General features: G+C 40.9%; 1 long non-coding RNA gene across 1 annotated transcript in view; it reads right to left on the minus strand.

Moving 5' to 3' along the window:
* Nucleotides 1-247: 247 nt before the first annotated feature.
* The window catches only part of LOC133764676 (uncharacterized), a 57352-nt gene continuing 34589 nt past the window's right edge, over nt 248-23010 (minus strand). The window contains exons 2-3 of the long non-coding RNA XR_009866465.1: nt 4414-4610; nt 248-692 (exon numbers count right to left, since the gene is read on the minus strand). This is a non-coding gene — a long non-coding RNA (uncharacterized LOC133764676). The remainder of the gene's footprint in view (nt 693-4413; nt 4611-23010) is intronic.

A 23010-nucleotide genomic window follows, 5' to 3' on the forward strand; every position in this document is an offset into this window, starting at 1 on the left:
TCATTAAGGCAATGTAGATAATATTCATTGTGTTTCCTTTACACCCCAGTCTGCCCATGGTTTTGAGTTTTGAACCTGTCACTTTGAAAAGTAGTAACAGAAAGCTTAACCCAATAGAGCTTATCCAAGACAACATCAGCACATTGCTTCTTTGCTTCATCTGTCTATGAGCTGAGCAGGTCCTTCCCTGAAATGGATCACCCTGACCCAAACTCCCATTATCCACCCAGGAACAAGAAGAAATAACCAAACTATATCAAGTGATAATGATTATGATTTAGCTTTTATAATGAACCGAAAGTTCTGAGTCTGTTTTGGCTCAAAAGATGTATATTATTTTTTAAAAAGTTCAAAATGCCTTGACTCATGAATCCTGTTCTTGAGAATTAATTGCGATGGAGCCTTATTAAAATACTTCACTTTTGGCATGTTCTGTGCATTATGCATTCTTTGAAAAGCATATCAGAAATTACAGCAACACCACAGGCTTCAATCTTGGAGGACAACCCTGCTCATAGTGGTAGTAAATACAGGTAATTAGTGTCCACCTTCTGACCCATAAGACCACACAACTTCATGGACAGTGCTGACAGCACTCTAAATACAAACAGCCATAGTTGTTTCTTGTGAAAGATATGATTCATGAGAAATGTTCATAGTGCTGCTAATTGGATTTGAAAAGTCAACAGCATCTGCAAGACAAAAGCAAAATTGAGGGAGAAGAGGAGAACATTAGTTTCTTTTTTTTAATTTTTTTTATAATTTCCCTCCCACTTGCACCCCCCCATCTCCCGCTCCCTCTCCCATTCCATTCACATCAAGATTCATTTTCAATTATCTTTATATACAGAAGATCAATTTAGTATATATTAAGTAAAGATTTCATCAGTTTGCACCCACACAGAAACACAAAGTGTAAAATACTGTTTCAGTACTAGTTATAGCATTAATTCACATTGGATAACACATTAAGGACAGATTCCACATGAGAAGTAAGTACACAGTGACTCCTGTTGTTGACTTAACAATTTGACACTCTTGTTTATGGCGTCAGTAATCTCCCTAGGCTCTAGTCATGAGTTGCCAAGGCTATGGAAGCTTTTTGAGTTCACCAGCTTTGATCTTATTCCGACAGGGTCATAGTCAAAGTGGAAGTTCTCTCCTCCCTTCAGAGGAAGGTACCTCCTTATTTGATGGCCCCGTTCTTTCCACTGGGATCTCACTCACAGAGATCTTTCAGTTAGGTCTTCTTTTTTTTTGCCAAAGCGTCTTGGCCTTCCATGCCTAAAACACTCTCATGGGCTCTTCAGCCAGATCCAAATGCCTTAAGGGCTCATTCTGAGGCCAGAGTACTAATTAGGACATCTGCCATTGTATGAGTCTGCTGTGTATCCCACTTCCCATGATGGATCGTTCTCTCCCTTTTTGATTCTATCAATTAGTATTAGCAGACACTAGTCTTGTTTGTGTGATCCCTGTGACTCTTAGACCTATCAGTGTGATCAATTGTGAACTGAAAATGATCACTTGGACTAGTGAGATGGCATTGGTACATGCCACCCTGGCACATTTCTAACTCCACCATTTGGGACAAGTCTGATTGAGCGTGTCCCCAATTGTACATCTCCTCCCTCTCTTATTCCCACTCTTGTATTTAACAGGGATCATTTTTTAGTTAAAATTTAAACACCTAAGAATAATTGTGTGTTAATTACAGAGTTCAACCACTAGTACTAGAACAAAAAAAAATACTAAAATAGATAAACTATTACATTGTACATCAACAGTCAGGACAAGAGCTGATCAAGTCACTGTTTCTCATAGTGTCCATTTCACTTCAACAGGTTTCCCCTTTGATGCTCAGTTAGTTGTCGCCCATCAAGAAGAACATATGATATTTTTCCCTTTGGGACTGGCTTAATTCACTCAGCATAATGTTTTTCAGATTCCTCCATCTTGTTGCAAATGACCGATTTCATTGTTTTTGACTGCTGTATAGTATTCTATAGAGTACATGTCCCATAATTTCTTTATCCAGTCTACTGTTGATGGGCGTTTAGGTTGATTTCAGGTCTTAGCTATTGTGAATTGAGCTGCAATAAACATTAAGGTCAGACAGCTTTTTTGTTTGCCAATTTAATTTCCTTTGGGTAAATTACAAGGAGTGGTATGGCTGGGTTGTATGGTAGGGTTATATTCAGGTTTCTGAGGAATCTCCAGACTGACTTCCATAGTGGCTTAACCAGTTTGCATTCCCACCAACAGTGGGTTAGTGTCCCTTTCTCCCTAAATCCTCTCCAGCATCTATTGTTGGTGGATTTCCGAATGTGAGCCATTCTATTCGGGGTGAGGTGAAACCTCATTGTGGTTTTGATTTGCATTTCCCTGATTGCTAGTGATCTTGAACATTTTTTCATGTGTCTGTTGGCCATTTGGATTTCCTCTTTTGAAAAATGTCTATTGAGGTCCTTGGCCCATCTCCTAAGTGGGTTGTTTGTTTTGATGTTGTGGAGTTTCTTGATTTCTTTGTAGATTCTGCTTATCAACCCTCTATCTGTTGCATAGTTTGCAAATATTTTTTCCCATTCTGTCGGTTGCCTCTTCACTTTCCTGACTGTTTCTTTTGAAGTACAGAAACTTCTCAATTTGATGCAATCCCAAATGTTAATTTTGGCTTTGACTGCCTGTGCTTCTGGGGTCTTTTCCAAGAAGTCTTTGCTGGTACCTATATCTTGCAGGGTTTCTCAAATGCTCTCTAATAATTTGATGGTGTCGGGTCATAGATTTAAGTCTTTAATCCATGTTGAGTGAATTTTTGTGTAAGGTGAAAGGTAGGAGTCTTGCTTCATGATTCTGCACTTGAAAATCCAATTTTCCCAGCACCATTTATTAAATAGACTGTCCTTATTCCAGGGATTGGTTTTGGATCCTTGATCAAATATAAGTTGGATGTAGATGTTTGGATTGATTTCTGATGTTTCTATTCTGTTCCATTGGTCTATCCATCTGTTTCTGTACCAGTACCATGCTGTTTTGATAACAACTTCCTTGTAGTATGTCCTGAGATCTGGTATTGTGATGCCTCCGGCTTTGTTTTTGTTGTACAAGATTGCTTTATCTATTCAAGGTCTCCTGTGTCTCCATATGAATTTCAGCATCATTTTTTCCAGATCTGAGAAGAATGTCTTTGGTATTTTGATTGGTATTGCATTGAATGTATAAATTGCTTTTGGGAGAATGGACATTTTGATGATATTGATTCTTCCAATCCATGAGCATGGAAGATTTTTCCATTTTTTGGTATCTTCTTCTATTTCTTTCTTTAAGGTTTTGTAATTTTCATCGTAAAGATCTTTAACGTCCTTGGTTAAGTTTATTCCAAGATATTTGATTGTTTTTGTAGCTATTGAGAATGGGATTGACCTTAGAAGTCCTTCCTCAGCTGTGGCATTGCCTGTGTATACAAAGGCTGTTGATTTTTGTGCATTTATTTTATATCCTGCTACTTTGCCAAACTCTTCTATGAGTTCCAGCAGTCTCTTAGTAGAATTCTTTGGATCCCCTAAATAAAGAATCATATCATTTGCAAAGAGGGATAGTTTGAGTTCTTCCTTCCCAATTTGTATCCCTTTAATTTCTTTTTCTTGCCTAATAGCTCTGGCTAATGGACCACTTGCTCATCAAAGCACCTTATTTCTTCACAACACTTTCCCCTCATGCTTGTCATGTGTCTACTTGAAACAGACTCTGGAAATCTGAGTGCTGACATCTACACTGGGAAGACTTGTAAGAAAGCAGTTTCCTCAAATGCACAGAGAGTCTTGTAAATAATGATGGGAAGCCATGAATTAGATAAATGTATACCACATAACTTCTAAAGACCAAGAACTCAGGAGGTTCTTGTTGATAAACCTGGGAGAAGAAAAACTGGTTGAAGACTCAGTCAATTGATAAAAGTCCAATTTCAGTCTGAAACTAGGGCCATGCCTGGGACCAAATGAAGAAAATCATGGTGCCTATGAGCACAGGATGCCTGCAGTGTGTCAACAAACAGGTACTGAGCCCCAGGCCCTCTTATAGCCCTGGAGATTCAGCAATGAACAAAACTGGTAAGTCTTGATTCAAAAGTAAGCCATTGCATACCTGTGGCCATCCAAACCGACTGAGCTCTGTTCCCAAATTCCTTTCCTAGTATCTCTCCAAGTACATTTTGCCAAATGATAAACTGCCCTACAGGAATCAAAAGGATTCAGTGATAAAATACATTTGGGATATGACAAAGAAACAAGAGTACACAGGTTTGTTGAATGCAGGATTGCATTAAGGTATCACTGTGTCCCAAACACAGAACCTTTTGTGTGAAGCATCTTCTAGAACCGAAATTCCTGGAAGCACTAGAAAATTCCTCCTTACCCTCTAACAAAGTTGATTTTCTTCTCTGAAAATAACAGCTGGAGGAAGCAGAGGATGTGGTCCACAACAGCCGTAGTGAAGCTTGGGTTTTGTTCCAACATAGCAGACTAAGGAGAATACTCCTTGCTCTCTAGGTGGGAACAGTAGGAGAACAGAGCAGTGCACTGAAGTACTATGTTTTCACATAGAAAATTCACCTAAGGAAAGAAATAGAAAAAGAACATCATGATTGAGTTGAGAAGAGAATCCAATAATAAGAATTATACAAAAAACAGGTAATGAATATTCTTATATTATATTAAAGGGATCTATTCATGGGAAAAAATAATTACAGGTCATATGCAAAAGAAACTTTTTCTCTATTGTTAAGAAAAATATACAATGTGCAATTCATATGCTTTTCAAATTACCAATGGGGAACACAGCATTGAAAGCATTAATTTTAATCCCTTTCTTCACCAAACCTTTCATTATAACATGAAAAAAAATGGCAAATAGCTCTAATTTTTATCTGACCTGTTCCTACCCTGATGGGGTATTGATAAATTGGTGAAAAGTCAGAACACAATGCACATGCTTGCTCACATACAGGAAGTGAAAAATCTCTACAAAGTGGAGGGAAAGATTTAGATAATTGACAGGTCAGAGAAACCTTTAAAGAAAAGAATAAGCTGTGAGAACAGAAGGCAACCAATGTAGGGAAATATTTTTGAAAGATTATGGGAATCCTACCTCCTTTCCCTCAGAGGCCAAATTCAGATGAAACAGATCAGCATTTTGAACTCTGCACCCTCTTCCATCTTTCAAGAATCCTGACTTATAATATCAAAGGTTGAGAAATTTTTTCATTCTATTTCTTCTGAGTCAGTAGATGAAACACCATATTATTTTTGAAAGTCTGCTTAAAATGGACACAGTGAGTAAGCCACTAGGGATGAGCGATTAAATGGCTTATTTTCCAAAACTCAAAAGATTTTTTTACAAGGTTAGCTGAAAAATAATCATCCCTTAACTATGCAAACAAAATAATTACTGACTGAAAAAGCTCCCTAGACCATTCTTCTCCGCATTATTGACTTTTATTAGAGTCCCTACGTCTGGTCAGGCATGTGAAAACTAGGGACATATAGACCAAAACAAACTACAAAAATTATTATGGAACAATTGCTATGGCCTCAAAATTATATTGGTTGCTATAAGAGGTATATAGAGGAAGCAAATAGCATAATCCTGCCCTTCAGGCATTGATAATCCTTCTGAGGAGATGAGATTAAAACAGGAAACAAGCAGATTTAGAGTAAGTGAAGTCCCAAGTGGGAGCAGGCCTGATCCCAGCCCAGAAGGAATGGGTGAAGGGGCCTCACAGAAGGAACGAATCAGCTTAGACAAACGCCTTTGGAATGTCCTCAGACAGGGCCAGACAAGGAACCCTTCCAGGAGCCAGAGCTAGAGAGAACGGAGAAGCGAGGTTACCGGGAGACAACCCAAAGAGAAGAGCAGGAGGCATTCTGGGCAGCCGGCGATTTTCCCAAGTGGGATGGAGAGGTCACAGCTGTTGTCCTTCATTCAGTCGCCAGCTGTTCTCTCATATTTTGTAGATTCTTCTATGCACCACTGAGTGCTATAATCACTTTGTTTATGTGTCTTTTCCCTGCTAGACAATAAAGTCCTCCAGGTCAGGGGCCAGGTGTTACTCAACTTTGAAGTGTTCACTGCAACAGTAGAGTAGAATGAAGATCATCGATGATCTTTTCACTGACGACAGGCACAGGGACAACTAGAGAGGGCTTGCCCAGCAGCATAAGGATGAGAAAGAACATGGGAAAATCACAGAAGGGAGTCTGGCCAGGTCCAGGAATCAGCCCAAGGCCTGAGAGAATGAGTCTAAAATCCATAGGAGAGAAGAAAAATCCTAACGGCCAACCCAGCCTCACTTCAGTTTCACTCCCCATTCTCCTCTAAAATTGATGCTTCTGCCAATGCCCTTCTTTATGCAGAAAAGATATGGCTTAAAATGCAGTCTTCATTGGATATCAGCCAACATTCTTCCAGCAAATATAGCCTTTGTCCAAATAGACTAGGAGTATTCAAAATGTCTTAATAGATCACTAATTATCTTCAATTCTTGCCAAAATAAGAAAGAGAAATAAGGGGACTCATTTGTTATCTGACCATAAAGTCTCCATCCAAACCACAGTTATTAGTTTGGGTTTGTGCCGTAAAGCCAAGGCTTGCTACAATGAGAAGCACCAAAGCTGCTCATGCAGTGGTTCTGGTACCTCCCTCGCCATCTCAGCACAACACCTGCTGGAGCACTAGCACCTAAGGGCTGTTGTCTGTGATGCAGTGGCCAGTCAGCTCCATGGCAGCACAGCCACAGCCTCATCTGCTCTGCCCATGTCAATGCTGCCTTCCCATCCCATGAGCTGGCAACTTCACAAACGCAAAGCCTCTGTGCAGTTCTCTTCTTATGTGACCTACTATGAGCTGTTAGGCTTGAACCTTTGTAATACATGGTATTGATAGTAAAAAATACAAAACAACTTGTCTTGATATTTGCTGAAATCACACATTAATTATAATAAGTCTAGATATGTGGGAAGGAATGAAAGAAAACAAAAGAGAAGAAAAGAAATCAGAGTAACTTAGAGGCAAAGACTTTACCAAATTACAATAAAGCATACATTCAGAAACTATTTAAATGGCAGATCAATTCTTTCAGTGTTTAGACTATGAATTATGTTTAATCCCTTGATGAGTAACATCCAATTTCCTGTGCCCCTCTGAATCATTGCAGCAACTGTCCATTTGTTTTTCTCTTCCACTGGACAAGAAACAACCTAAGGAAGAGACCCAATCATTCACCTTTCTATGCTCTGCCTCTAGTAGACTGGTAGGCTCACAAAGGACATTCCCAAAACATTGCTGAATGCATGATGACTGAATCCTCTCCTCACAAAGTTTACAAAATATTCCTATGGAGGCAGAATGGGTAACACATAATATAATGTCTTTTTAAAAATATATTTATTTATTTGTTTGAAAGGCAGAGTTACATAGAGGAAGAGGCAGAGAGACAGACAGATATCTTCCATCCACTGGTTCACTCCCCAGATGGCCACAATGGCTGGAGCTGGGCCAATCTGAAGCCAGGAGCCAGGAGCTTCTTCCCAGTCTCCCACATGGGTTCAGGCACCCAAGGACTTGGGCCATCTTCTACTTCATTCCTAGGCCATAGCAGAGAGCTGGATGAGAGGTAGAGCAGCTGGAACTTGAACCGGTGCCCATATGGTTGCTGGTTCTGCAGGCCAGGGTGTAAATCCACTTTGCCAACATGCTGGCCCCAATATAATGCCTTTAATACAGAGTAGAAAGTAATTGCTGTTACAAAGGAAGTTAAAGTATAGCTGATTCTCATTATCAGCAGCAATTACTTTCTATAAAGTTACTCTGATCATTGAATTAGCAAACACTAAACTATGGCCAATACAATATTCTACTGCATATACCTAGGGGATATACAAGACTAGGTTCCTAGAAGCCTCTGGTCATACATTTTCCTCAACTGAACTGTCATTTACATTATGTGGGATGTTTCGCTTCTTTTCCTTCTTTGTTTTTTGTAGAAGCGAGTCTCATCAGCATTAAAAGCCTGTTGCTCCACATAACTTTTCCTATATAATACTTAGGATATTTTAAAACTCTTCTTCAGCATCTGATCTTCAAATTCTGCCTTACCTGAAAGTTTAACATTTTTCACACCATACCACCTTCTGGAACATGTGACCCAGCTAAGCCAATGCTGACCAAGGAGAATTCCCCATTTTCCTGACCCTTTGACTTATGCCTTACAACTATGCTGTCCATTATGTGGTATTATTGGTTGTCATCTCATGTATACAAAAAATGTAGTTGTTTTTCCATAGCTCCCTCATGCACAATAGAAGTTACTTTAACACTTTCCAGAATGGCCTCACACAGAGATCAGTGAATTTCTCCTTCCTTTCTCTGGATCTACTGTACCATTGACTCATTAATGTGGAACTCACAACCAACAGCACTGTAATCCATGCCAGAACAAAGTTTATATGACACATCTACAGAGTCTTGAAAAAGTTCATGAAAATGCATATTATGAAAAAAACTATGCCTAGATTTCAAAAAAATTACACCAAAATAAATTTGTATTTTGGCTCCATTTTTATTAACTCTTTGGTGATGTAGCCTCATATTTTCTCATAAGGCACCTCACAGCCTTCTTGACCATATGCACACTAGACAGTCTTCAGCATGATGCCTGGCAGCAACAAAATTACTTTCTAAAAATGTGGCACTAAATAGACTGTGAAAAGGGCTCTTATGGGACTGGCGCTGTGGCACAGCAAGTTGAAGTCTCGACCTACAGTGCCAGCATCCCATATACATGCCGGTTTGAGACCCAGCTGCTCCACTTCCAATCCAGCTCTGTAATACTGTGCTTGGGAAATCAGTGGAGGATGGCCCAAGTCCTTGAGCTCCTGCACCCATGTTGGAGACCTGGAAGAAGCTCCTGGCTCCTGACTTTGGATCAGCTCAGCTCTAGCCATTGCGGCCATTTTTGGAATGAACCAATGAATGGAAGATCTCGCTCTCTCTTTCTCTGTCTCTACTTCTCCTCTCTACTTCTCCCTGGAACTCTTTCAATAAATAAAATGAGTCTTTTTTAAAAAGGGGGGGGGCTCTTGTTTATAGTACAAGAGCTGAAACAAGAGATCCATCAGGTAGCTTTTAGGCTGACTCAAATATTTTGCCATCTATACACATCTAGAAATGACCACAAAGTGCTATAAGCATTGATTTGGTGTTTATAACTAAGTTTTTTAAAGACTGTATTTATTTGAGAGGTAGAGTTATAGACGGTGAGAGGGAGAGACAGAGAGAAAGGTCTTCCATTCAATGGTTCACTCCCCAGATGGCCGCAATGGCCGGCATTGAGCCAATCCAAAGATAAGAGTTAGGATCTTCCTCCAGGCCTCCCACGTGGGTACAGGGGTCCAAGCACTTGGCCCATCTTCTACTTCTTTCCCAGGTCACAGCAGAGAGCTGGATCGGAAGAGAAGCAGCTGGGACTTGAACCAATGTCCAGATGGGATGCCGACACCATAGGTGGAGGATTAACCTACCACACCACAGCACCAGCCCCTATAAAATTTGATAAGCAGATGAATTTGCAAATAGAATCTAAGAATAATGAAGAGCTACTAGATTGTGAGGATGAGGGCCAAAGTAGGGGTTATTTGAGAACCAAATGAGATCATACATTTAAAGGGTTCAGCACAATCCCTGACATGCATTTAGTAGTCAGTAGCTCCACACTCTCTAATAGAAAGAAGTTATACTTCAGAGAGGAGGTGACCTTTGAAATGATCCCTGAAAGATGGATGAAACATGAACTTAAAACGATGAGAAGGGAAATATTTCAGTTAGAAAGAATGGTATAGGCCAAAGCAGGAAGGCAAGATTAAAAAAAAAAAAAAAAAGGTGTACAGGGGAAATAAATGGCTATGCTGGTTGAATCCTAGGGTATATAAAGAAACTTGGTAAGAAATAATTTGAAAAGGCAAGTTGGGCCAATTTATAAAGTGCCTTAAATTCCAAGCTGAGCTATCTGGACATAATTTCACAGGCAATAGAGCAGGTATGGTGTTCTCTGAACCGGGAAATAGTGATCGGAGCTGAGTTTTCCAGAAGAATAAGCTAGTGATAATGTAAAAATGAAGACTAGGAGCGGAGCGAAGACTCAGGAGACCACTCAGAAAGTAAGACATTCACTATTTACAATTAGCATGTGATAATTTTGTGATTTGAGAATTTTTAAATTATTTGCCTTTTTTTTGAAGTAGAGAGAGGGAAAAAAAGAGGGAGAGGCAGAAGGAGAGGGAGAGTCAGGGAGAGAGGGAGGGGGAGAGGATAAGGGGGGAGAGGGAGGGGAGGAGGAGAGGGAGAGAAAGGGGGAGATGGAGAGGGAGGTAAGAGGCAGAGGGAGAGGCTGGAGAGAGGCAGGGGGAGAGGGAGGAAGGAGGAAGAGAGGGGGGAAAGGGAGAGAAAGGGGGAGATAGAGCTGGAGAGGGAGGTGAGAGGCAGGGGGAGAGGGAGAGAGGGGCAGAGGAGAGGCAAGGGGGTGGACAGGCAGATGGAGGGGGAGGGGGAGAGAGGGAGAGGGAGGCGCAGAGAAGGATAGACCAATGTTCCATCTGCTGGCTCAGTCTCCAAATGCCTACAATAACCAGGGCTGGGCCAGGCCGAAGCGGGGAGCAAGAACTTCCCTCACAGGAAGCAGGGACACAGCTACTTGAGCCATCACCTACTGCCTCCTCAGACGCGCATTAGGAAGAAGCTGGAATTGGAAGCAGAGCCAGGACTCAAACTCCAATATGGGATGCAGGCAGCCCCAGTGGCCTCTGACCTGCTACACAAAACACTTAGTCCTAGAAGAATTCAATAGGGGTAAAAAGGAAGAAAGAGGAAGGGTTTAATCAAGTGTCTTTCCAAATACCTTGATGAAAAGAATTACTTGAATTCTCATTAACAGTACAGAATCACAGGCCCCAACCCTTACTCATGGAATTAGAATCTTCAGGGTAATGGCCTTGGGAGCCGCCTATCTACTAAGTCCCTTAGGTTACTCTTCCCATCAGAGAAGTTCTGGAAACATCGTTTCTAAGCTGTAGGAACTGAGAACATATTATTTACTTTAGATGCCTGAGCTGTGGATAAGACCCACATCCTGACCCTAAATCCATATCAACAAGCTTAAGACTTCACTGTTATTGGCTTGTTTTGTCAAGCAAGTCTCTCTGTCTTCCTAAAGATAAAAGCAAAGTAACTACCATGGAGCCCACCACCCTGAGCCCAACTGAGAGGAAGTATAATTGGCTACATGAATAAATAAAGCTCAGAGAAGAACTGCATTTAAAGGCAGACAAGAGGTAGAGCAAGATGGTGGCAAGTAATGTGCTCCAATAATTACCTTCCCTTAACAACACCAATACAAAGAGCTATCAACACACCAAGCCACCCTCACAAGAACTAAGGAAGCCAAGTGAGAGACCACAGTCAAAGGTTTATTTTATAATAAAAGGAAAATATACATCGAACAAGGCAGGAAAGAAAGTTTCTGCATCATCCTTCCCTCAGCTCCAAGCAACACAGCTCCAGGCATTCCACTTGAAGGAGGAAAAAGGAATTAAGTACAGACCTTATAGTTGACTCGGTACCATGCTCACCACTGCAAAACCCAGTGCTAGACAGGGTCCCACAGCCCTTCCCATTGCCAGTTCCTGCACACTGAGCCTTTAGATCTGCCTTATGGTTCAAAGGACTGTCTCCACCACCCCTCCCCAACACTGGCAGACAGTAGAGTGAGACCCCAGCTTTTTTGGAGTAGGGCAGGAAAAACCTTAGACGTTGCCTGTCATGGTGAGACCCAGTACCCACCGAAGCCTAGGCCAGTGCTCACAAATGGAGCTTCGGTTGTTCCTTCTGAACAACACACCAACTGCAGATCTGGGACAAACCTGGAAAGGAGCATTCTTTACTACTGAAACAACACATCAACAGCAGACTTGGGGCAAACTTCGAATTAAGGCACCATCTAGTGTTGACATAGTGGAAGTGTTCACAGGCTCAGAGAAAATAAACACTGCTTAAAATTTCTGGAAAGGTGGAGCAGGCATTAGGTCTGACAGTCAAGCCACTGATTTTTGCTTGCATCTCATATTGGAGTGCCTGGGTTCAATTCCCACCTCTATCTCCCAGTTCCAGCTTCTTACTAACAAAGACCCTAGGGGGCAGCACTGATAATTCAAGTAATCAGGTTTCTGCCAACCCGTGGGAAACCTAGATTCCAGCCTTGCCTGCAACTACCCTCATAAACATTTCCAGCATTCTTTTGCTATCACTCTCACTCTGTGTCTTAAATAAAGAAAAAAAAAATGTTAAACTTTAAAGAAAAGAAATTCTGGAAGGCAATAACAAACAAATTCAGATCACAAAGACTGGAGAAAAATTTCTTATTCTTCAATGCACAGTATACAACATATGCCAACAGCATCAAGAACTTTCAGGGAACTGTTTCTTTATCTAATGAACAAAATAAGATGTCAAAGACCAGTCATATAGCAACTGACCTATGCAAATTCTCATATGCAGAATTCAAAATAGCTATTTTAAGGAAACCCAATGAGACTGAGGAAAATACAGAGAAATGATTTCATAGAGAAAAACTTAACAGAAGGATGGAAGTAATTTAAAATTTTTTTGAATTTTAAAAAATCAAACAGAAGTACTTGATTTAAAAATATACTAAGTAAAATAAAAATACAATAGAATGCATCAATATCCTAATATGTCAAAAAATAATTTGTAAGCTCAAAGACAAACTACTTGAAAATACAAAGCCAGAAGAGAAGGAAGAAAAAAAGGATCCAAAGGAATGAAGAAAGCTTATAGGAACTTTGGCAAAGCATTAAAGAGGAAATATCTGAGTTCCTGGGGTTCAAGAGAGACTTTAGAAGGCTATAGGAATATCAAGCATATTTAAAGATATAAAACAGAAGTCTTCCCAAGTCTAGAGAAAGATACAACTCTTCATATACAAGAAAACCAATCATAAATATTATTTTGCATATTTGAATTAATTCAATATTATTCATGTTCACAAGTAAGCAATCAGAGTCAACTCAATCAAATCTATCCTAAGACATATAATAAACAAGCTCTGTGATCTTGATGATAAACGAAAGAATCTTAAAGCTGCAATAGAATAGAAAAAAATCACACATAAAAGGCTCCCAGTTTGCCTCGCTGCATATCTCTTGGCAAAAACCTTTCAGAGTGGGAGAGACTGACTTAACAGTACTACAGGGGAAAATAACTGCCAACCAAAATATTATACCCAGCAAAGTTATCCTTGATATATAAAGAGAGATAAAGGCATTCCCAGACAAACAAAGCTTAGAGAATTTGTCACCACCAGTCTTTTCAATAAATGGTGCTAGGAAAATTGGAAACCCATATTCAGAAGTATGAAACCAGAGCACTATCTTTCATCATAAATAAAAATCAACTAAAAATGGATTAAAGACCTAAGGGTAAGACATTTAGTTATGAAACTACTAGAAGACAACAGGAGAAGTATTTAGGATATTGGAATGGGCCAGAATGAAAAGGGTATGGTCCCAGAGGACAGGAAACACAAACAAAAGTGGACATATGGTATTTCATCAAACTAAAATCTGCACAGAATGGAAAACAACCAACAAAGTAAAGAAACTACCTAAAGGATAGGAGAAAATATTTTCAAATTATACCCTGACAAGAGGTTACTAACTACAATACATAAAAACTCACTGACATGAACAAATAATCCAATTTTTTAACTGGACAATAGATCTGACCAGAAATTTTTCAAAGGGAGACATATAAACAACCAACAAACATATGAAACAAATTCTCAACATCACTAATAAACAGGGAAATGCAAATCAAAACCAAAATAAGATATCACTCTCTCCAGTTACAACGTCTGTTATAAAAAAGAAAACAGAACAACATCTAGTAAGGATATACAGAAAAAGGAAACTCTTGCACACTATTGGTGAGAATCTAAATTAGTTCAGTTACTATGAGAAATTGTATGGAGTTTCCTTAAAATTTTTTTAAACAGAACTACCCTATGGTCCACCAATCCCATGACTGGATATACATCCAAAGAAAATTAAATCACTGGGGCTGGCATTATGGAAAGCAAGTAAAGCCACCGCCTGCAGTGCCAGCATCCCCTATGGACGCATGTTCAAGACTCAGCTACTCCACTTCCGATCCAGCTCTCAGCTATGGCCCTGGAAAGTAGTAGAAGATGGTCCAAGAAGATGGTCCCTGGGCGCCTGCACCCATGTGGGAGGCTCAGAAGCAGCTCCTGGCTCCTGGCTTCAGACAGGCACAGCTCCATCTGTTGCAGCCAATTGAGGAGTGAACCAGCAGATGGAAGACCTCTCTCTCACTCTGCCTCTCCTTCTCTCTCCATGTAACTCTGATTTCAAATAAATAAATAAATCTTTCTTTTAAAAAAAGTACTATTTTTTTAAAGATATAAGAGAGATTTTAAATGTTTTTGCCAATACTAGATGACATTTGAGGAGATAGTTATGTTTATCCCCAAATATCACACATGTTTATACATGTTGAAGCATTAACTGGTACCTCACAACTGTGTACAATTTTTGTATCAATTAAAAAAAAAAATTTTTTTTTTGACAGGCAGAGTGGACAGTGAGAGAGAGAGACAGAGAGAAAAGACTTCCTGTTGCCGTTGGTTCACCCTCTAATGGCCGCAGCGGTAGACGCGCTGCGGCCGGCGCACCGCGCTGATCCGATGGCAGGAGCCAGGTGCTTCTCCTGGTCTCCCATGGGGTGCAGGGCCCAAGAACTTGGGCCATCCTCCACTGCACTCCCTGGCCACAGCAGAGAGCTGGCCTGGAAGAGGGGCAACTAGGACAGGATCGGCGCCCCGACCGGGACTAGAACCCGGTGTGCCGGCGCCGCAAGGCGGAGGATTAGCCTAGTGAGCCGCGGCGCCGGCCCAATTAAAAAATTTTTAATTACAGAAATCAATAAGTATACGGGAGACTAAAAAGAATCCTATCAGCCAACCTGACCTAATTGACATTTATAAAATACTTCAGCAAATGACAATACAATGCAAGTTATTTTCAGGTACTATGGAATATTTACCAAGAAAGATCATGTTCTGACTATAAAACCAGTCTTAATTTTTATTTAAAATTTATTTATTTTTTACTTATTCGAAAGACATGGATACAGAGAGAGATACAGAGACAGAGAGATCTCCAATCTACTGAGCTGGGACCAGGTCAGTATAGAACTCCATCTGGGTCTCCCATGTGGGTGGCGGAGACCCAACTATTTCATCCATCACCTGCTGCCTCCCAGGGTACACATCAGCAGAAAGCTGGATCAGAATTAGAGCGGGAACTTAAACCCAGGCACTCCAACATGGGATGTGGGTATCCCTAGCAGAGTCTTTTTTTTTTATTAAACTTTTATTTAATGAATATAAATTTCCAAAGTACAGCTGCTTATGGGTTACAATGGCTTCCCCCTCCCAAAACTTCCCTCCCACCCATAACCCTCCCCTTTCCCGCTCCCTCTCCCCTTCCAATCACATCACGATTCATTTTCAATTCTCTTTATATACAGAAGATCAGTTTAGTATATATTAGGTAACGATTTCAACAGTTTTCCCCCATATAGCAACACAAAGTGAAAAAAAAATACTGTTGGAGTACTAGTTATAGCATTAAGAGTGTACAGCACATTAAAGACAGAGATCCTACATAATATTTTTTTAAATTAATTAATTTTCTATGCCATTTCCAATTTAACACCAGGTTTTTTTTTTTCATTTCCAATTATCTTTATATACAGAAGATCGATTCAGTATATAATTAGTAAAGATCTCATCAGTTTGTACCCACGCAGAAACACAAGGTGTAAAAATACTGTTTCAGTACTAGTTATAGCATCACTGCACATTAGACAACACATTAAGGACAGATCCCACATGGGATGTAAGTACACAGTGACTTCTGTTGCTGACTTAACAATTTGACACTCCTGTTCATGGTGTCAGTAATCTCCCTAGGCTCTAGTCATGAGTTGCCAGGGCTATGGAAGCCTTTAGAGTTCGCTGACTTTGATCTTATTCCGTTAGGGTCATAGTCAAAGTGGAAGTTCTCTCCTCCCTTCAGAGAAAGGTACCTCCTTCTTTGATGGCCCCATTCTTTCCACTGGGATCTCACTCACAGAGATCTTTCATTTAGGTCTTCTTTTTTTTTTTCCATGGTATCTTGGCTTTCCATGTCTACAATACTCTCATGGGCAGAGTCTTAACCACTGCACCAAATGCTTTCGCCAAGTCTTACAAACTGTTCAAAGATACAAAAGAAGCAAAAAGAAGCTGGTGCTGTGGCTCAATGGGTAAGGCCGCCACTACAGCATCGGCACCCCATATGGGTGCCGGCTGGACTCCCGGATGCTCCACTTCCCAACCAGCTCCCTGCTGGTGTGCCTGGGAAAGCAATGAAGGATTGTCCAAGTCCTTGGGCCCCTGCACCCACATGGGACACCCAGAGGAGGCTCCAGACTCCTGGCTTCAGAATGACCCTGCTCCAGCTATTGCGGCCATTTGGGGAGTGAACCAACAGAAGGAAGAGTTTCATTCTCTCTCACACACGCGCTCTCACACTCTCGCTCTCTCTGTGTGCCTCTCTGTAACTCTGCCTTTCAAATAAATTAATTTAAAAAGAAGCAAAAAATAACATATTAACAAGTCAATAAAAGCAGATAAACCTGATTATATGAATAAGTTTTATAGTTTCTAAATTCCAAAGGCTAATTCATTAATGTATAATTATTTTCTAAATCCAAATTGCATAAAACTTAATTTCAAGTGCTAATTCTAGAGCATGAGTATACTTAAGTAAACAAATATGATGCAAGTAAAAATTTGTTCAAATTTTATTTAGAGTCCACTAATGAACTGTGGAGACCTATTTTATGATCTGTAACATAACCAAATATATGGAACATGAAAATAACAAAAAGGAAAAAGATTTTTTTACAAGCAGATATTACATGTGGCTGAAAGTTACTAGTATCCAGCATATTTAACTAGATACTATTAATACATGATTAAGTAGGTAACATACTGAAGAAGCCTCCAGAAAATAGAATACAGGCACAAAGCTATATGGAGGACTGTTAGCATTCATGTTTTCTTGCTTCCTTGATGTTATTTATACCACAATTCATATAATATTGGTACCTCAAAAATTTAAAAATAATTACATAATTAAACAGAACAAGAATTTCTTAGCATATTGCATGAACTTGCAAATCATTCAACGAAATCCCTGAAAAACACTATAATAGTTCCATTTGTGTCTTTAAGATAGAATAAAGTATTAAAGGCAAATAATATCTTGATTTATTTATTTAAAAGGGAGAAAGAGAGGAAAACAGAGAGCTCTCCCCTACTGGTTCATTCTCTAAATGCTCACAATCTGGGACTGGACCAAGCAAAGTCTGCAGCTAAGAACTCAATCCAGGTCTCTCACATGGGTGGCAGGGGCTCAACTACTTGAGCAATCACCAGTGTCTCCCCAAGTCTGCCTTAGCAAAAGGCTGGCATCAAAAGCCAGAGCTGGGCATTGAACTCACGTCCTCTAGGATGGGGCACAGAAGTCATAAACACTAAGCTAAACACTAACTCCAATAAATCTATTTATGAATAACAGCCATCATTTGATAGAAAGCATGATAAATAACAAAGTAAGGGGGCTGGCGCTGTGGCGCAGGGGGTTAACGCCCTGGCCTGAAGCGCCAGCATCCTATATGGGCACCGGTTCGAGTCCTGGCTGCTCCACTTCCAATCCAGCTCTCTGCTGTGGCCTGGGAAAGCAGTGTAGGATGGCCCAAGAAGATGGTCCCTGGGCCCCTGCACCAACATGGGAGACCTGGAGGAAGGTCCTGGCTCCTGGCTTCGGCTCGGCGCAGCTCCAGCCATTGCGGCCAATTGGGGAGTGAACCAGCAGATGGAGGACCTCTCTCGCTGTCTCTGCCTCTCCTCTCTGTGTAATTCTGACTTTAAAATAAATAAATAAATCTTAAAAAAAAGTAGATTAAAAAATTAAGCAACACCATGGACTTCTAATTAAAACTTTGTTTTGTGATCAATAACACCATGCAGAGCACTCTATTAGTCTATAGCACAGGCTATGGAAAATGTAAAATGCAACATTTCCAAGTGCTTATGAAATCCATGGATAGTGTTATGTCTTGTTTTTCTGGGGAGGCACATGATGTCATAGTACATCATGATTCAGAAGCCACAGGCCTAGATGTGAGTCTTGGTTGCTTGACTTCGTGGGTGTGTGTCCTTTAACCTCTCTCAGTTTCCATTACCCATCTGGAAAGTGGGAGTTGTAACAACTACACAGAGATGTTTTGAAAAGAAATGATAAAAATATATAAAGAACCTATCTCAGAGTATTGCGACAGAGCAGCTATTCAGTAAGTGTTTAATTATTCCCCTCACCTGTCTGGGTTAGCTTTCACCCAGTACCTTCCAGGTGCTGTCAGTCTAGGTCTCTGGCTCTCAGACTTCCGGGGATTTGAATGATTTGTGCCTCTAATGAAGATGATCCAAAGATCATCTCCCTTAACAAGTTCCAATGTATATAAAATTTGGTAGATAATTTATCACATACCCCCCCACACCTACTTATGGATCCCCTTGAGGTCCACAAATCCGGATTAATAAAGTTGGATTTAAAGAGTCCTGGGACATGTTCAACCATCAGCAAAGGACTGTGATGAGCACCAAAAATTTTTACAGATCCTGCAGGGATATTGAAGGCCCCATGCATCCAGCAAGTTGAGTTTATCTGCAGTCTCAGTTGATGTGGACAAGTCCGTCTTATGAAGTCTGTAAGAGCATAAACACAAACACACACACACACACACACACACCAGGTATCTGTGCTTGCAAACACTTATATGTGTTAGCCTGCTTTTCATTACTTTCACTAAAATAACTGAGAGAAGCTTCAAAGGGAGGAAGAAGGTTTATTTTGGCTACAGTTTGGAGGTTCACAGTCCAAGATTGGGAATCCCACTGGTTCAAGTATCTGAGACTGGAGAATGGCAAAGGAATAATCACACGGTGATACAGGAAGCAGAGACACAAGGCGCACACTCTATTCTATGAGGTCTGTCCTTGTAATGTCATCATTGATTCAATCATGGGCTCCACCCTAACAGCCTAACCCAACACATTCACTTCTCAAAGGCCCCACTCAGATACCATAATTTGATCAAGCCTCTACCCTAATCCACTAACCATTGATCTTTTAACTATAACATAAGACCTTTGATGTACAAATGTCTGCATGAATTTGGAAAGCTAAATACTCTTCTAACTGCTTCACCGGGGGCAAAAAAGCTTGCATAATGTCCAATATTGGGGTTCAGACATCTCAGCTGTTTATGACAGAGGAGCCATGAAAATGCAATGGAAATCACAGTGAAGGAAGGCACCAAAAAGAAAATTCACTAAACAGGTCAGTAACAAAGCAAAGACAGAGTTTCGGGCGGTAACTTATTCTTGAAGACTTCTCAATCCAGCTCTCTTGGCAGCATGTGTGATCCTGTTTGTTGAGAAACAAGCTAATTTGGAAATGGAATGAGCTGCTACACCAAACTCTACAAACCTCTGAGACCACATAATCCACGCAGCTCATTCTCCCTGAACCAAACACAACACAGAAGAGAAAATATCTTCCTGCCCCACAACATGAAGGGGCTGACAGTATCGTAGGCCAGGACCTCAGCCTAATAGAGGACAGATGCCTGTGCAGAACAGGCAAAACCAGCTGCAGCCCCAGCATTACTAAATAATAGGGCAGAGGACAAAGTAAGAGGAACCTACACCAAGAGGCACAGGTAAGACACCCTCTGGGGACATTGGGCACACTTGAAGAAAGGATTTTAACATTAGCAAGTATGTATGTGTGTGTGTACAGGTATATACATGTGAACCTGTGCACTACAGGTTATAGGTGAATGGTCACAGATCTTCCCTGCTTCAAAGATTCTTTCTCTGGCCCAGACTCTTCTTCCTGGTTTCATTGTTGCCTGAACCTCTAGTCTAAGCTGTTCAAGAGAACAAGCCCTGGGGCCAGAGGGCTGGGTTCTAATCTTGACTCTTCCTTACAATACTGTGACTTTAGAGCATTGTTTTAAACTTTCTGTGCCTCAATACTCAGGTGCTAACGTTAGTATAACTGCATTCATACAACCCCGCTTTTAAGATTTCAGGGCATTCAAGTGTCATAAAAAAAATTATTGCTGCTGTATGCAGATGCCCAAATCATTTTCTTTGTTAACTGACCCCTCCCATCCCCTCCTCTTTTCACGTGCCCTTTCTCAAAGTCTGCCTCAAGAATTCCTACTGAGAGAACCGCAAGCAGGGCAGTGCTACCCTGCCTCCTTAGCCACAGCTACTTGAACTACGAGTGGCCATCTAATCAAGCATCCAATCCTCTTCCACAATTTTGAATTGAGAGTCAGGAAGTCTGCCATGCACCTGAAGTGATCTAAAGCTAGACTCAGAGGAAGTTTGTTCAAGGATGAAAATATTATTTTGAAAAAATATTAAAAGGCAAGGATGTAGCCAGAGGAAAAAAAGCAGAGATGTGAGACCACACAGCGCACGAGAAGGAGAAGCGAGAGGAAGCTCGGCTCTCCCTCTTATTTCGGGTTCAGTAAGGGACATCTGTGCCTTTCTAACAAGGTCCCTTGGGTGGTTGAGCTTGCTGCAGTGGCTTTCTGATCTTTGGCACCACACAATATTATTCAGCCGTAAAGACAAATTAAATCCTGTCATTTGTAGCAACATGGATGGATTTGGAAGACATGATGCTAAGTGAAATAAACCAGGCACAAAAAAGACAAACACCACATGCTCTCTCTTATATGTGGGAGCTTAAAAAGTTGATCTCAAAAAAGTAGAGGGAAGGCCGGCGCCGTGGCTCACTAGGCTAATCCTCCACCTAGCGGTGCCGGCACCCCGGGTTCTAGTCCCTGTTGGGGCACCGGATTCTGTCCCGGTTGCCCCTCTTCCAGGCCAGCTCTCTGCTATGGCCCGGGAAGGCAGTGGAGGATGGACCAAGTCCTTGGGCCCTGCACCCCATGGGAGACCAGGAGAAGCACCTGGCTCCTGCCTTCGGTTCAGCGCGGTGCGCCGGCCGTGGCAGCCATTGGAGGGTGAACCAATGGTAAAGGAAGACCTTTCTCTCTGTCTCTCTCTCTCTCACTGTCCACTCTGCCTGTCAAAAAAAAAAAATGTATTTCAAAGTGATTTTGTACCCAAATACACTGGTCTTTTAATTTCATTTTTCCAGGAGGTTTTTTTAATAGAAAACTTTTATTTAATAAATATAAATTTCAAAAGTGCAACTGTTGGATTATAGTGGTTCTTCCCCCCATAACCACCCTCCTACTCGCAAACCATCCCATCTTCTACTCCCTCTCCCATCCCATTCTTCATGAAGATTCGTTTTTAATTATCTTTATATAAAGAAGATCAACTCTATACTGAGTAAAAATTTCAACAGTTCACACCCACACAGACACGCAAAGTATAAAGTACTGTTTGAAGATTAGTTTTACTGTTAATTCTCATAGTACAACACATTAAGGACATGAGGTTTTTGAAAGACATGTGCTAAGCACTTCTCTAAGTGTCAAGCACTTCTCCAAATGTCATTCTTAACAAAGTATAGCCATAGACAAGGCCAGAAGTCAGATCTCCCCAACTTCTGCATGATTGCAACTGATGAAGCAGCATATGGTATGAAGTTCCCCAGTACTGCCGTGGATAATAGGTAAAGATGACAATATTCTCTGATTTAGGCTAAAAGGCTCTGTTTTCTTTGAAGTGAATTTACCTAATCAGAACAACCTATCTATCAAATTCTCCTATTAGATTTGTATTTTAAAGTTATCTTTTAACTATCCATTTCAAAATACATTATAGGGGCCAGCACTTTGGCATAGCCGGTAAAGCCACCACTTGCAGTGCCAGCATCCTATACGGGCACCAGTTCGAGTCCCAGCTGCTCCACATCTGATTCACCTCTCTGCTATGGCCTGGGAAAGCAGAAGAAGGTGGCCCAAGTCCTGGGTCCCTACAACACATGTGGGAGACCTGGAGGAGGCTGCTCCTGGCTCCTGGCTTCAGATCAGCACAGTTTCAGCCATTGCGGCCATCTGGGGAGTGAACCAGGGGATGAAAGACATCTCTCTCTCCCTCTCTCTCCCCCTCTCTCTGCCTCTGCATCTCTGTAACTCTGCCTTTCAGATAAATAAATAAATCTTTAAAAAATACATTCTAAAGAGCTAGAAAGAAATTATCATATTTCAGAATTCTCATTAGTAAACTATACTTAACGTTAAGCTAAAAAAAATTGTCCATAATTGCCAAAGACTATAAAATCAATGGTGATAGCACAGTGTTCCTCGTCTGACTGGTTTGGGTAACATTCAGGACCTCTTAAAGAAATAAAGAGGGAATTTCTTCAAAGCCAAGCCCAGATGTTTCCTTGAACATCTCTACATGTGTGGGGATACAAATGTGCACGTGTGTAGTGTGTGTATCTATGCGTATGAGTATGCTTGTGTGAGAACGTGTATATGCACATGTGTGTACATGTGAACATGTGTGCAAGTCAGAGATGAGTGGTCACAAATCCTCCCTGCTTTGTAGGTGTCTCCTCTGCCCAGACTCCTTCATTCTTGCCTGTGCCCTAGCTCAAGATGCTTAAGAGAACAAGCTCAAGGAGCCACACAGCGCTGTGACTTTAGGCAACTGTTTTCACTTTCTATGCCTCAGTTTTCTCATCTTAAAAAGGGGTAAATAAATAGCACCTATATGATAATTTTGTAAACCGGAAGTGAGTAGATAAAAACTCTAGA

The sequence above is a fragment of the Lepus europaeus genome, chromosome 7 (assembly GCF_033115175.1).
Source record: "Lepus europaeus isolate LE1 chromosome 7, mLepTim1.pri, whole genome shotgun sequence".
NCBI classification, from domain to species: domain Eukaryota; kingdom Metazoa; phylum Chordata; class Mammalia; order Lagomorpha; family Leporidae; genus Lepus; species Lepus europaeus.